Here is a 12,254-nt window from a genome sequence, read left to right as displayed (position 1 = left end):
ATTTGAACCCTATTTGCATTGTGCTTCTATGTCATAACAAAATGATTAATCTCTCAAATAAGACTTAAAACAGATATGATAAACAAAAATGATATGATTCCTTCAGTTTCAAGTTGGGCAACTGAGGCCAAGGAGTAAGAGTCCTCCCTATACTGAAAAGCTCCAACAAAGTTGCAACTGGCATTGCTTTTCAGGCATTAATTGGACCCTCTCCTAGCATTTTGGCTGATCATCTGCCCTCAGAGTGGTCCATGCCCTCCTTCTGAATTGACACCCCTTGCCTGTCTTTATTTTCTTTCCCTTTTTTTATATCTGAGGCATCAGATTGATTATCCATTCTTTATTTCATGAATGTTGCCAAACTTCGTTTGCCTATAACTGTGTTCTTGCGTTTCTGGATCATTAAATTTGATTGCAAATTGAATATATAATTGTGCATATGTAGGGTCTTGAAAAATAGCAAGAACTTTAACAAGAGAAGATATTCCCACATCTGTAATTCTGACCTACTCAGTCTTTCAGAAAGGAATTGCTCAACAGATTTGAAATTGCATCATTTCAAACCATACTGGCAGCTTTCACAGTCAATTATTTTTTTCTTATTGAAGTTTTTCTGAAGCAGAAGGGCTACACTTTCATCTCCTGCTTCTGGCTGGAAATGTGTCCACTGCTAGGACAGGATGCCAGTGGCTTAAATTTATCTGTTTCAAGTTAGGTATCTAAACCAAACATATAACATACCTTGCTTTTCAGGAGGAAAATAAAATGCCTGTTCGAATGGCAGAGCCCAGGCAGGACTGGGCTTTGTGTGCTTTTTGGTGCTGGACCCCTGCAGCTGGGATACATTGCTTGTTTCTGATGCCACTCACGGTTCCCCAAGTATCAGACACGTTCTATGAGTACTGAAGTACTGTGAAGTGAGAAATTGAGATTATAGCCAGCTTGTTTGGGATTAGTGGTCAAGAACGGCTTACTGGCACTTTTGGCAAAGAAAGAGGTTTTAACCTTCAAGCCTGCTGGATGCAATGGCTGACTTGTAGAGATTTTGCATTGCTGCTAGGCCCTTCTAATTACCAATGAATAGTTTGACAAGGAAACAGTTGCTTAAGAGGACATAAATAATCCAGTGTTAACACTATAATCACCTTTGCAAGTCTTCTTATAAACAAATAAATCCACCATGGCTTGGACAGATTCCAGCGCCACTAATCATTCACCAACTGAATAAATAATTTGCAATAGTCAGTTTACAGCATAGCTTTTGCTACTTTTCTTTCTTAAGGACTATTTGTGATCCAATACCAATTATTTCACATCAATTTGTTATACAGTTTTATTAACTCAATTTACTAAAATATCGTATTTCTTGGCACGCTGTTAATGGCTGACTTGCGTGAGGTTTATGTGTGGATGTTTCTCTGACTATGAGAGTTTGAAATCCATAAGGCACTTGGATATCAGGAAAAACTTCTTCAAAAGAGTGGTGGTGCACTGGCACAGGCTGCCCAGGGAGGTGGGGGAGTCACTGTCCTTGGAGGTGTTCAAGAACTGTGGAGATGTGGCAATGAGGGATGTGGTCAGTGGGCAATATAGGCAGCGGATGGTTGGTTGGATTTGGTGATCTTAGCGGTCTTTTCCAACCTTAATGATTCTGTGATTCTCTGATTTTATGACAGAATTACCCACAATATGGTTTCTGTGTCTCGGGGAAAGACATTACAATCACCCTCAGCGAAATTTTAATTTCACTTTAGCAGATTGTGTAACTCTAACATTTTCTTCACTGAAAATTTGATGTCAGTAAAACTTACTGCTAGTACAGCAGAATACAATCATGTAAGGTTCATAAGAATAGCTAAAGTAATTGCTTTTTTAAATTAAAGAATGATAATAGACATTTCTAGTTTGTAACGTTTGTCCCATAATTATGCTGTGCTTGCCTAAAATTGCAGTCTGTAAGACAGTCAGTGAAGTTATTCTTGACACCTTATCTAAACTTCATGTAATTCCTCAATGCTGTAGACATCTGCTCATTTCAGTGCTGCACAGTGCTACTTCATTAGCTGCCAGAAGATTTATGGGCACGTGGTCTGCAAAGTGCTTTGGGGGTACAGATCCTTGTGAAAGGCAGCAGCCACTTTCTGCTCCTTCTTCTGCTTAGAAGATTTCAAAACGAGCATCATGTTTGACTCTGTTCAGATTACTTTTCAAGGCAAAATATGCAAATAGCTTAGAATTAATCTGCACAGGGGATATGTACATCTTTTCTTTTTAAGATATCTGTTCACTCAGCTTGCAAACACTCCATTGCCAGCCGCCAATTCTGAAGCATTAAAATCAACAGCCTTAATTATTTATTGTTCTCTATATCTAGTAATAACCTCTAAATTGTTGGGCGTTATTTCATGTTATTCTTTAATTCTTTTGAAGGGATATTTTTAGAGAGAGCCATTAAGTTTTTATACTGTGGCATTGTCCCAGCTCAGAGAATTAATGAGGGGTTCTTAATTTAGCCATAAACAACCAACTATTTGAAAATATCCCATCTTCTGACATCCGTTTGATTAACATTAGCATCCTGTCCTGGCACACTGCTCCTTTTGGCTGTGAGACATTTTCCACATCCCCCTAGAAATACACAGGGTATCTCTACCTGCTGCTACCCAGATCTCAGCAGGGGTGGAATCACTTCACTCTTCTTTAGCCCTTCATTTTCTCCACTATCTCTCTTTCCAACTCTGCGACTCCTGTCTACAAATGCATCTTCAGACCTGTCTCATCAGCAGGAGTGGCTCAGGGACAGACCACATCATAGGCTGCAAGGAGACCCATGTTTACCTGCAGCCAAACAGTCCTGCTGGCATCTGGCAGAGATGAAATTATTTTGACACAGGCAGGAGCTCCAGACATCAGCATCAGACTTCCCAGCCTCAGCTGCTTTGGTCCTAGATTATCTTAAAAACATATTGCCCTAGAGTGGCTGGTTAGATTCCTACCCTACAGGTGATAAGGGAGGAATATATCTAGGATACACGCAGAGTATTTTCAGCTAAGCCTTAAAGCTGGGCAGTGATTATCCATCTGATGGTGCTCTGTCTTTGATCCCTACTGTAGAACTGACTCCTCTTCTGATCTCCTGCTCCACACCTTCCAAAGTTGTTCTGCCAGGCTTTTGGACTCTCAAACTTTGTTTTAAAATGGCCAGCATCACCATCTGTACACGTAGCACATTGCTTCAAATGTCCTTCCTCTGATCCTTCCCAGTGTAGACCTTCTACCTCCACAATGAAAGAAAACACCAAGTGAAGTCATTTTCTAGGGGCTGCAAAACAGCTACTCTCATCTTCTGCCTTTTGTGTGTGTGTATGTGTGTGTGATTTTCTTTGTTTAAAAATAAGCTGGAGGATTTTAAGGCACTCATCAGAAGCTGCCAAATGACAGAAATAAAACATCCTCAAGTACACTGATGCCTGCATTTCCTTGCATGGATTCACTGCTCTGTGAGACTTGTAAGACATTTTAAAAGAAGCACTTCCCTGCTTCTTCATTCTTTCTACTTGATTCCAAAGGATGCCAGCTACAATTGCCACTTTTGCCAGGTGTTGAGCAGAGAAAGGCAAATGTTCAGCAAAGAGTCCTGACCTGCACTTTACTGGTACCAAAATCTCACAGTGTAAATCCAGATATACAACAAAGTATTTGGAAGTACAGAATAAAGTAAATGTAGGTTACTGGCCTAATAGCCAGGACTTCATTCTTGGGCTACAAAATAGCCATCAGTTGGCGTATTACCCTGCCAGGTCCTTACCAACTGCCCTGTGTATCTTGGGCCAAATTGTTGATATGTCATGATGAGTACATGACCTCCTTCCTGTGAACAGGGAATGTATGAGAACACCAGCTCTGCAGCTGGCTGCTGACTTCAGTTCCTCTTTCCTTCTTTGTGAGCACAGAAATCAGACAGTAGACAGGGGACTGCTATAAAGGAAGCAGATGAGAACTGCATGTCCTGCCCCTTCAGGGCTCACTTTATTCCTCTCCAGATAAATATTGTCAACAACAGCCACATTCAGTAGAAATGACAAGTCGTGGGTCAGGAGTAGAAGAGACAAGCAAAGACCTCTCATGAGACCACTAACCTATTTTTCCATGGTAAGAAGCAGCTAGGATGAAATTTCTTGTCTTAACACTGCATACTTCTAAGGAAAAGTGTATTCGAATATTCATTTAATACCAGATGCAAGGACTAGACTGAGGTATCAAGAGAATGAAGCCTCGTCTGCAGCCTAAACATCAATACGATCCAGTGAAACATGAAGAAAGCCCTATTTCACTGCTTCTATCAGTCCTGTCACAGCCTGACCTCTGCTAGAGGTTAAAGCAGCCTTCATCTTCACAGCACTGCAGGAGGCTGCTGGAATCTTCCCGACAGCACACCATGCTGAGGCTTGACTGAAATATTTTAATATCAGACAGAGCATACATTTGTTCATGTCCTCTACCATCATGACCATCCTCATGTGAGCCACACCAGCCTCATCTGCTTTGACACCATTCTCACAAGGGTATCTTCCTTCACCTCAAGGTGACACCACAGCACAAACCCTTTCTCGTGATATTCCAAATCAGCTCCACCCAGTCTGCTTGGAAGTCACAGCTCCGACAGCTGGGCTGGCAGATTTGTAGAGCAGGCACTCCTACACCAAGTTACAGATACTCAGAAACAGAATAGCAAAGGTCCCCAACACCCTCCTGGTGTTGTTGGCTAACAGAATTTCCTAAAGGTGAAGAGTCAAGCAATCCCATTAACTTCAGATAATGAAGTAGCACATTCATTCTTTCTCCCTCTTTTCTTGCAACCTTTAAGATGAATAAAGAATAAAAACCAAAGGAAGCCTTTGTAGACAAACGTTTCCCCTTAAGCTAATGGCAATGTATCTTTACACCTGCTCAGTCAATTTTTAATCAAAAGTAAAAATACCCCCTTTGACTTTTTATTCAGAATATCAAAGGCAATTTTCAAGGATCTTAATATCAGTTAAGCATCCAGGTTGTGCTGAAAATAAGTGTACATTACTTACTGAATTACTTCTATGTACATCTTCAAAAATCTCTCATAAACTCAGAGATATACTGTCTGAAGGGGTAAATTAGCTGGATATACACAGAGATGCAATTTTAGTTCAGTACTTCACTAGGGCTCATTTATTCTCTTTAGAAATACGCTCATCTACATCTGGTATTTCAGCCAGTTTGGCTACAATATTACTCACTGGAAGTACGCCCTGCAGATAACAGGAAACACACACAAAGCCATTTCACTATAATTGACTCTTCTGTCAAAATGATATAAAAACAAAGTAACTTCATAAATATCTGCAGAGCGAATCTAGGCTTTGTCACTAAGATCAGAGTTAGATCTCTTTAATGAGTTATTGAAGATTTATGCTCATATCTATGAAAATTCAGCATCCAAAGATCAGAATATGAACGTCTCTTCAAGAACACAGACTGGTTATGCACAGTTGTTGCATAATATGACATATACACACCACATGTTAATCCCAGGGTATCACTGTGTGTTACACACTGTTTATATAGGACAACAAGTGCCTATATTCCACCACAAAGACGCAACATTTCAAACACAGTAATTACATTTTGGGTATTGTGAGCTCACTCCACATCACAGCTGCACTAGGACACCTGGATACATCTTCTCCACAGTACATGGAATGGGCACTGCTGACATGGCCTGCCTCAGAAGCTGCTCAGGGAGATGAAATAGGAAGATTCTGTCAGCTCTTATTTTTAATTTGTTTTTATTATTCTTATTTAGTTTTCAAAGATGCAGTTTCTTTAATACGGATAAGGAATCTCCTGACTTTCCTTACAGTAGCATCTCCACTATAACCAGTAACCTAATTGAGTAACTCATTTCCAGCAGCAACAAAATATTGCAAAATTTCCTTCTTTAGGGCAAATTATTTGTTTGTTTTGAATGGAAAGTACTTAGAATTGACCACAACTGGGCAATAAAGTCTTTTTCTTCCATCAGTGGTGCTCAGGGACATGATTTCATGGAGGGTTGTTAGAGTTCGGGTAGTATGGTTAGGTTGCAGTTGGGCTTGATGATCTTTAAGGTCTTTTCCAACCTGAGCAGTTCTGTGACTCTGTGATTCTATTGACCATTTCTGAATTTCTTGCAAAAAACTTTGGGGAGCATTTTCAGGAGAAATATCAGTCTTCTTGTCTCCACCAACATAGAAATGAGAACTTTTCAGACTTTTGGGCTTAGAGGTTTCCTACACAGTCTCCTGAAGTTGTTCACCAACTTTTCCAAACTTCCATTTTAATCACAGTGTATGCCAAGTTTCCAGCTTCTTTAGAGATGCAAACTCCTAAGAATGCTCAGATGGAAACAAGCCCCCCTGGAGTTGCACATCTCAGCTTACAGATGGGAAGCTTTTGTATTTTCAAAGTTATTTTCTAGAGGCTTGTAAAACTTAATCCTTAGATCGATGGGGTTCCATGGACCACAGCTTGAAAACCTCCAAAGTAATTCACATAAAGATTACTCTCTCCTAGCATGCAAGAACAGGTGGTGTTCTGCAGAAGAAGCAGGCTCAGTAAATTACATTCCTGCTGTAAAACAGTACAGATGATACACAGAAAGCAGGAAAAAAAATATCAGGACTGAAACTTTGTTGAAAAAGCAACAGAGATCAAAGCTGTGCTCTTGAACAATTTTAATGTCTCAGCCCTGCAGTTATTCCTGCAGGAAACTGAAGGGTCAGGATCTCCTCAGCACCTTCAGGACATGGATCACATTCATCCTCAGAGATGAAAAAGCTGTTTTCATGAAAGAATATCCACATAGGAACATTATTACATGTATGAATTCCATGTAGTGTAAACTTAGGAATGCCTAGAACTGACATGGAAATGAACTAAATGGGAAATAGTAGAAAGAAAAATGCTCCTTCACTAAAAACTGCAGATTTTATTTGCGCAAATGGGCCGGTTTTGACCATCTATATTGCTGCTTGAAAAATGGGATTTCCAGTTTTTCTTTATAATTCTAAAATTTCAGAGTTCATGAATATTGGGGGAAAAATGAACAAATAGACAAACAAAGATTGTAAACAACACACCTGAACCAGTGGAAATCCCCATTTCTCAGAACTCAACAGCATTAATGAGAATGTCACCTTCTCAGTTTTTCACAGCCCTGGGGCTTTTCCACTAATTTCTCAAAGATGTTGCATTTCCTTTTTCTGAAGGAAAATCTCAATGGTTGGGATACAAATGACTTATTTAAAAGCTATCTTCTGTTTCCTGCATCTCTGTTCTTTCTTTTTTGGAAAGCATAATTTACTCCCTTTCCAAATTAACGTATGTTTGACCTCATTGCAGCCTATCAGTACCTGAAGGGAACCTACACCCAGGAGGGGAGTAAACTCTTCAAAAGGGCTGACAACAGCAGGACTAGGGGAAATAGTTTTAAGTTGAAGGAAGGAAGATTTAGGTTAGATGTTAGGGGGAAGTTCTTTACTAGGAGAGTGGTTAGGCCCTGGAATGGGCTGCCCAGGGAGGTTGTGGATGCCCCGTCCTTGGACGTGTTTAAGGCCAGGCTGGACGGGGTCCTGGGCAACCTGATCTGAATGTGGATGTTTGGTGGCCCTGCTAGGCAGGGGGGTTGGAACTACATGATCCTTGGGGTCCCTTCCAACCCGGGTGATTCTGTGATTCTGTGATTCTGTATGTTAATCTGTCGGTCATCTCCCATCCTGTCCTACGTTGTATCTCCTTTCCAGCATTTCCCTTAATCAATATTCCCTCTAGACACAGCAAGTGCAGTTCTTTTTATAAATAAATAGGTTGCCCTCTCCCAGGAGATCTGACAGTCAAACAACCTAGCCGTCCCTTTTCATCTAAATAATTTAAGGGATCTGCATCTCTTATCAAAGGGTAATATATTAGATGCTGCCAACAAGACACCTTCATTGTTCTTCAGTGTGTATTCAAAGTACATTCCCTGCTTGGCAGAAATGCTTTCTTGAGAGACATGGAGACTCAAAGATCTCCCTACAGAATGGTTTCACTAAAAACAATACGAGCACAGGCTAGAAGGAACAGTTGGCACCATCTACCCCAACCTGCAGACCATCGGCGAGGGAAATTCCCTCAGAACACCCATGGCCAGTCAATGCCTCACAGTGGAGCTCTCACACAACTCACTGTAAACCTTCCAAAAATCCCCACATCTTCAGATAAGTTTTAAATTATTCTCACTGATGAGCTTACATGTTTCTTTTCACCATTCACTCACCAAATATTACATCTGCATAGCTAGAGATGCCTTTGTGCTCAAAAATCTCTTTCCCATTTTTGGCTCTGAGAAAGTCACCTCTGACCTCTCTTTCCGAAAAGTTTAAGCTCAAGGCAGGTTTTTCAAATTGTACTTCTGTACATGCTGTCTTTGGAATAAAGTTTCTAAATGCTGGATATCAGAGGAAGAACAAATTCCATTTACACAGACGTTTCCCCACAGAGCCCTTCTGATGTCTTTCCCTCCTCTCCTGCCACTGTCACCCCCGGGGCACAGCCCTCTGATCCTCCATCCCTTTCTGTGGTTGTGGACAGACACCATCTCTGCACGTCTGCTGCATCAGGGGAAGCCAAGAACTGCAGCTGCTTCTGAAGGTTTGTCCACTAAGAATAAGTCAAAACTTCTGACAGAAGCAGCAGACTTTAGATCCAAACTTTGCAGACTGGATTGATGTCCCTGACCTCATCTTTAGAATAAGGTGCCCAGGAAGGAGAACCATTAGCTCTGATCAGAAATGTTTTCTGTACACAGTGCTCCTAGGAAAGAAAAATGAAACCACTTCTCCTTTCAGATGCTGGTACTCAGAGTGATACCTCTTACTTAGAAAAAAAGGCTTACAAAGGGCAGGGATATTCCTCCTGTCTCCTGATCTACCCCCTTTTCTGGGTGCAGCAAGCCTGCAGTATTAGTACTGATAAAGATAAACACAAAGCATTATCCAGCCTTTACCAACAACTGATGTGAGCGATGAGGAAGGCAGTCAGCGCCAGTAATTTCAGGAGAAACTTCAGGAGACAGTAATGGAAGGAGTTTCACAGAAAAAAAGCTTCTACGTACATCCCCATTGCGGAGACCGAAGCTCTCCCAGGCAAGGTCTTGGATACAGAGACAGGAGCACAAATCAGCACACTAGATGCAACCCTCCACTTTTCTCTCTGTTCTGGAGCAGCTGACAATCCTGATGCGGAGACACGGCCTCTTATGAAATTAACTGCACTTAATTGAGAGGCAGACCTTCCTCCATGACTGGGCAACGCAAGGACTGTACAACTAATTTCAATCCGTTACTGCTAGTGAAAGAGAACTGTTGGTGTCTAAACTAATAAGGGAATTTTTCACTGTGTCATTTATGCAGTAGAAAGGATTGTAAAATAGCTGCATGACGGATAGCTGCACTGCTGGAGTTTCCTTAGTTTGTCATTGCACACAAAAGAATCTCAGCCACCATAAAATTAAATTTCTCCACATTGCAATTGTTCAGCAATGAGACAAACCAAATTTTCTGCTAATTGAATGCACCAAAGCTACTTATATATTCATAGAGAGCCTCCGCTTTCAGCATCACTACACCCCAGCTCTGCAGGAGCCTCCGAATCACTGCATAGAACCCCATGGCCGCAGGTGCTGCCAGCAGCTGGTGCTGGGCTGACACAGCTACTGAGTCACTCCTGGAGTCTCCAGCATGGGCTGGAAACTGAGGGGCAGCCATAGTGGTGGTAGGGGCTTGGGAATCGTGCATGCACTCTGGCTCTGCCTGCTCCTTCAGATGTGTTGTATGGAGATGGTGTCTCCCTGAATGCCTTGTAGAAATGGGACTGGATGGCCTAGGGCAATCTTTCTCCCCAAGCCTTGTGAGATATGTTTGTCGCGAGTTTCCTAGTTCAGTATTCTCGTAAAGAGCTGCTATAACACTTGGCATCTTCAATGAAATATCACTGCTCAGGCCCCTTTTCATTCCAGGCTATTCTGTTTTGCTCATCAGTGAATCAGCCCTGCAGATGTGTCTCTCAAAAGCACTTAATATGACACATATCATCTGTTCCATTACAGAAGATCTAGGAGACAATAAACAGAATAAGGAAGACATAAGAAACACAGGCAGAAATACAAGCACGTGGGAATTTGCATACTGATGGAGAACTGGGGGCCAGGGTCGTACAGCTGCATTCTGACAATCTATTTCATATTCACCACTGTCAAATTTGCTACATCAGTATAAGTTTCAAGACAGTTTAATATGCCCCCTGCAGCCCCAGCTCCTGGAATTATGCTGCTTTTAAGTTTCTGCCTTTCATTTTCTTACAGCTCTTTTCTCACCTCTGTGGTTGCAGGGAGCTGCTTGAATCAAGCATACATTCAACTCAGAATGGCTTGAAAAAACCCTTCTGATTTTAATCGGCTTTTAATCTCTGAGTAATAGATTTGGTATTTTGCATTTGGCCAGGCTGGATTTTATGTACTTCTGCAAATGTGGATGTATACATGTGTACATATGGGTGCACATACCATCTTCAAGAACAAAAACTATCCAAAAGGGCATAGAAGAAAGTGAAAGAAAAACTAGCAATGATTTCAAGGGCGGATTTGGGAAAGCACCCATTCTGGTTCTGTGTATTACGTTGTTCACAATGGAATCATTTCACAAATGTCAGGAAGTCCTAGCATCAGGGAAAATTAGGTGCAAAGAAAGCATGAGCTGTCAGAAGCAAGCAGAGCAATTCCAGCTTGACTTAGTATGTGAGAAGTCAAAAAGCAAGGGTAAAAATCTATTAGAGGCCTAAGCATGGGGTTTCTGTCCTCTAACAGCTATTTTGACCAATACATTTGAGTGAGGCATCTACAGGCACGTAGGTGCCTAAAGCCTTCCCGGGGTCAAACCCCCCCACAAAAAATCATACTGTTGTGAATCTGCCCACATCCTCTGCACACCAAGAGCACAAGTACCAATATAATGACATCTCTAGTTTCCCCCTTCTGTTATTGAAACCATACCACTCCTTGCCATGGAGAGCATTGAATGTATGCACAATATTGCAGGGAAGTGCATCCAGATATTCTGCAGCCCACCATACCAAGGTCAGTTTCAACCTCAGTATCCAACAGTGAGTTCTGCTGGGACCTGTGTGGACTGCTGAAAGAGCTCTGCTCACACTGATATGCATTAATCCACTGATTATTTTACTCACTCACAGCATTCTATTTCCACTGCATACCTTTGCTATAATCTTTTATACTTCCTGCATTTCAGGAGTATTATGGGGACCTTTTATTAACACATAGACACGGGGATGAGATTTAATCTCTCTAATTTATTATCCATTGTATTTCTAGTAAACTCTCCCTTGCAATATCTAAGCAGTGCCCTGACGGTAAATCTCCACTGCTGAAAGACATCACAGAACTGCAAAGAGTTCTTTATTAAATGCTTTATTTTATTACCAAAACTCCTGAAATGTCCTTAATATATTGTTCAAGCAGTTTTCATTTGGCAGTGGAATGACTAATCCTCGCAAAGCTTTTGTCTCAGTGCTTAAACAAGTGAAATCTGCACTCCTATACAGACACAGAATGTCCTATGGTTTCCAGTGTGGAATCTCCACATTTTCACTGGTTGCTATGGAGAGGGTCACCAAGCCCCATTGGGTAGCCCATGAATTGAATAGGCCCAAAGGGAATGATGAAGAACGGCTAGGTCTGGGCAAAAGGGCTCACACTTTGGCCAAAGTCTCACATATTTCATTTTTCAGTGGTAAAAAGAGATAAAATGTCTCTTATGAGGCTTACTGAGGGCCAGATATATACGAGATGCAAACCCAGATGTCTTAAGTGTCACTCTGCAGCTAAAGTTTGGAGACCACAGTGGTCAAACCTGAGACTCCTTCACAGTCAGCCTCACTGTGAGGATAGTAGCTATTCTAAGATGCCACATTATCTGCAAGTTTTCTTGCCAGCATGCTGTCTTTGATGTTTCAGAGAGAAAGCTCATGCAGCATACTGAGTGAAAGGCTCATCTGCTGCCTCCTGGGGATCTGTGCTGTCCCTGTTCCCGTGCATCTCCTGCTAGGACTGAGCGAGAGCAAGTTGCCAGCATCGTGCCCATGAAATTCAGCAACAAGCCTGATTTCCAAGTGATGCAACAGCT

The sequence above is a fragment of the Lagopus muta genome, chromosome 9 (assembly GCF_023343835.1).
Source record: "Lagopus muta isolate bLagMut1 chromosome 9, bLagMut1 primary, whole genome shotgun sequence".
Classification (NCBI taxonomy): Eukaryota; Metazoa; Chordata; class Aves; order Galliformes; family Phasianidae; genus Lagopus; species Lagopus muta.
The sequence above is the reverse complement of the archived record's forward strand: the minus strand, read 5'-3'. Positions refer to the sequence as shown.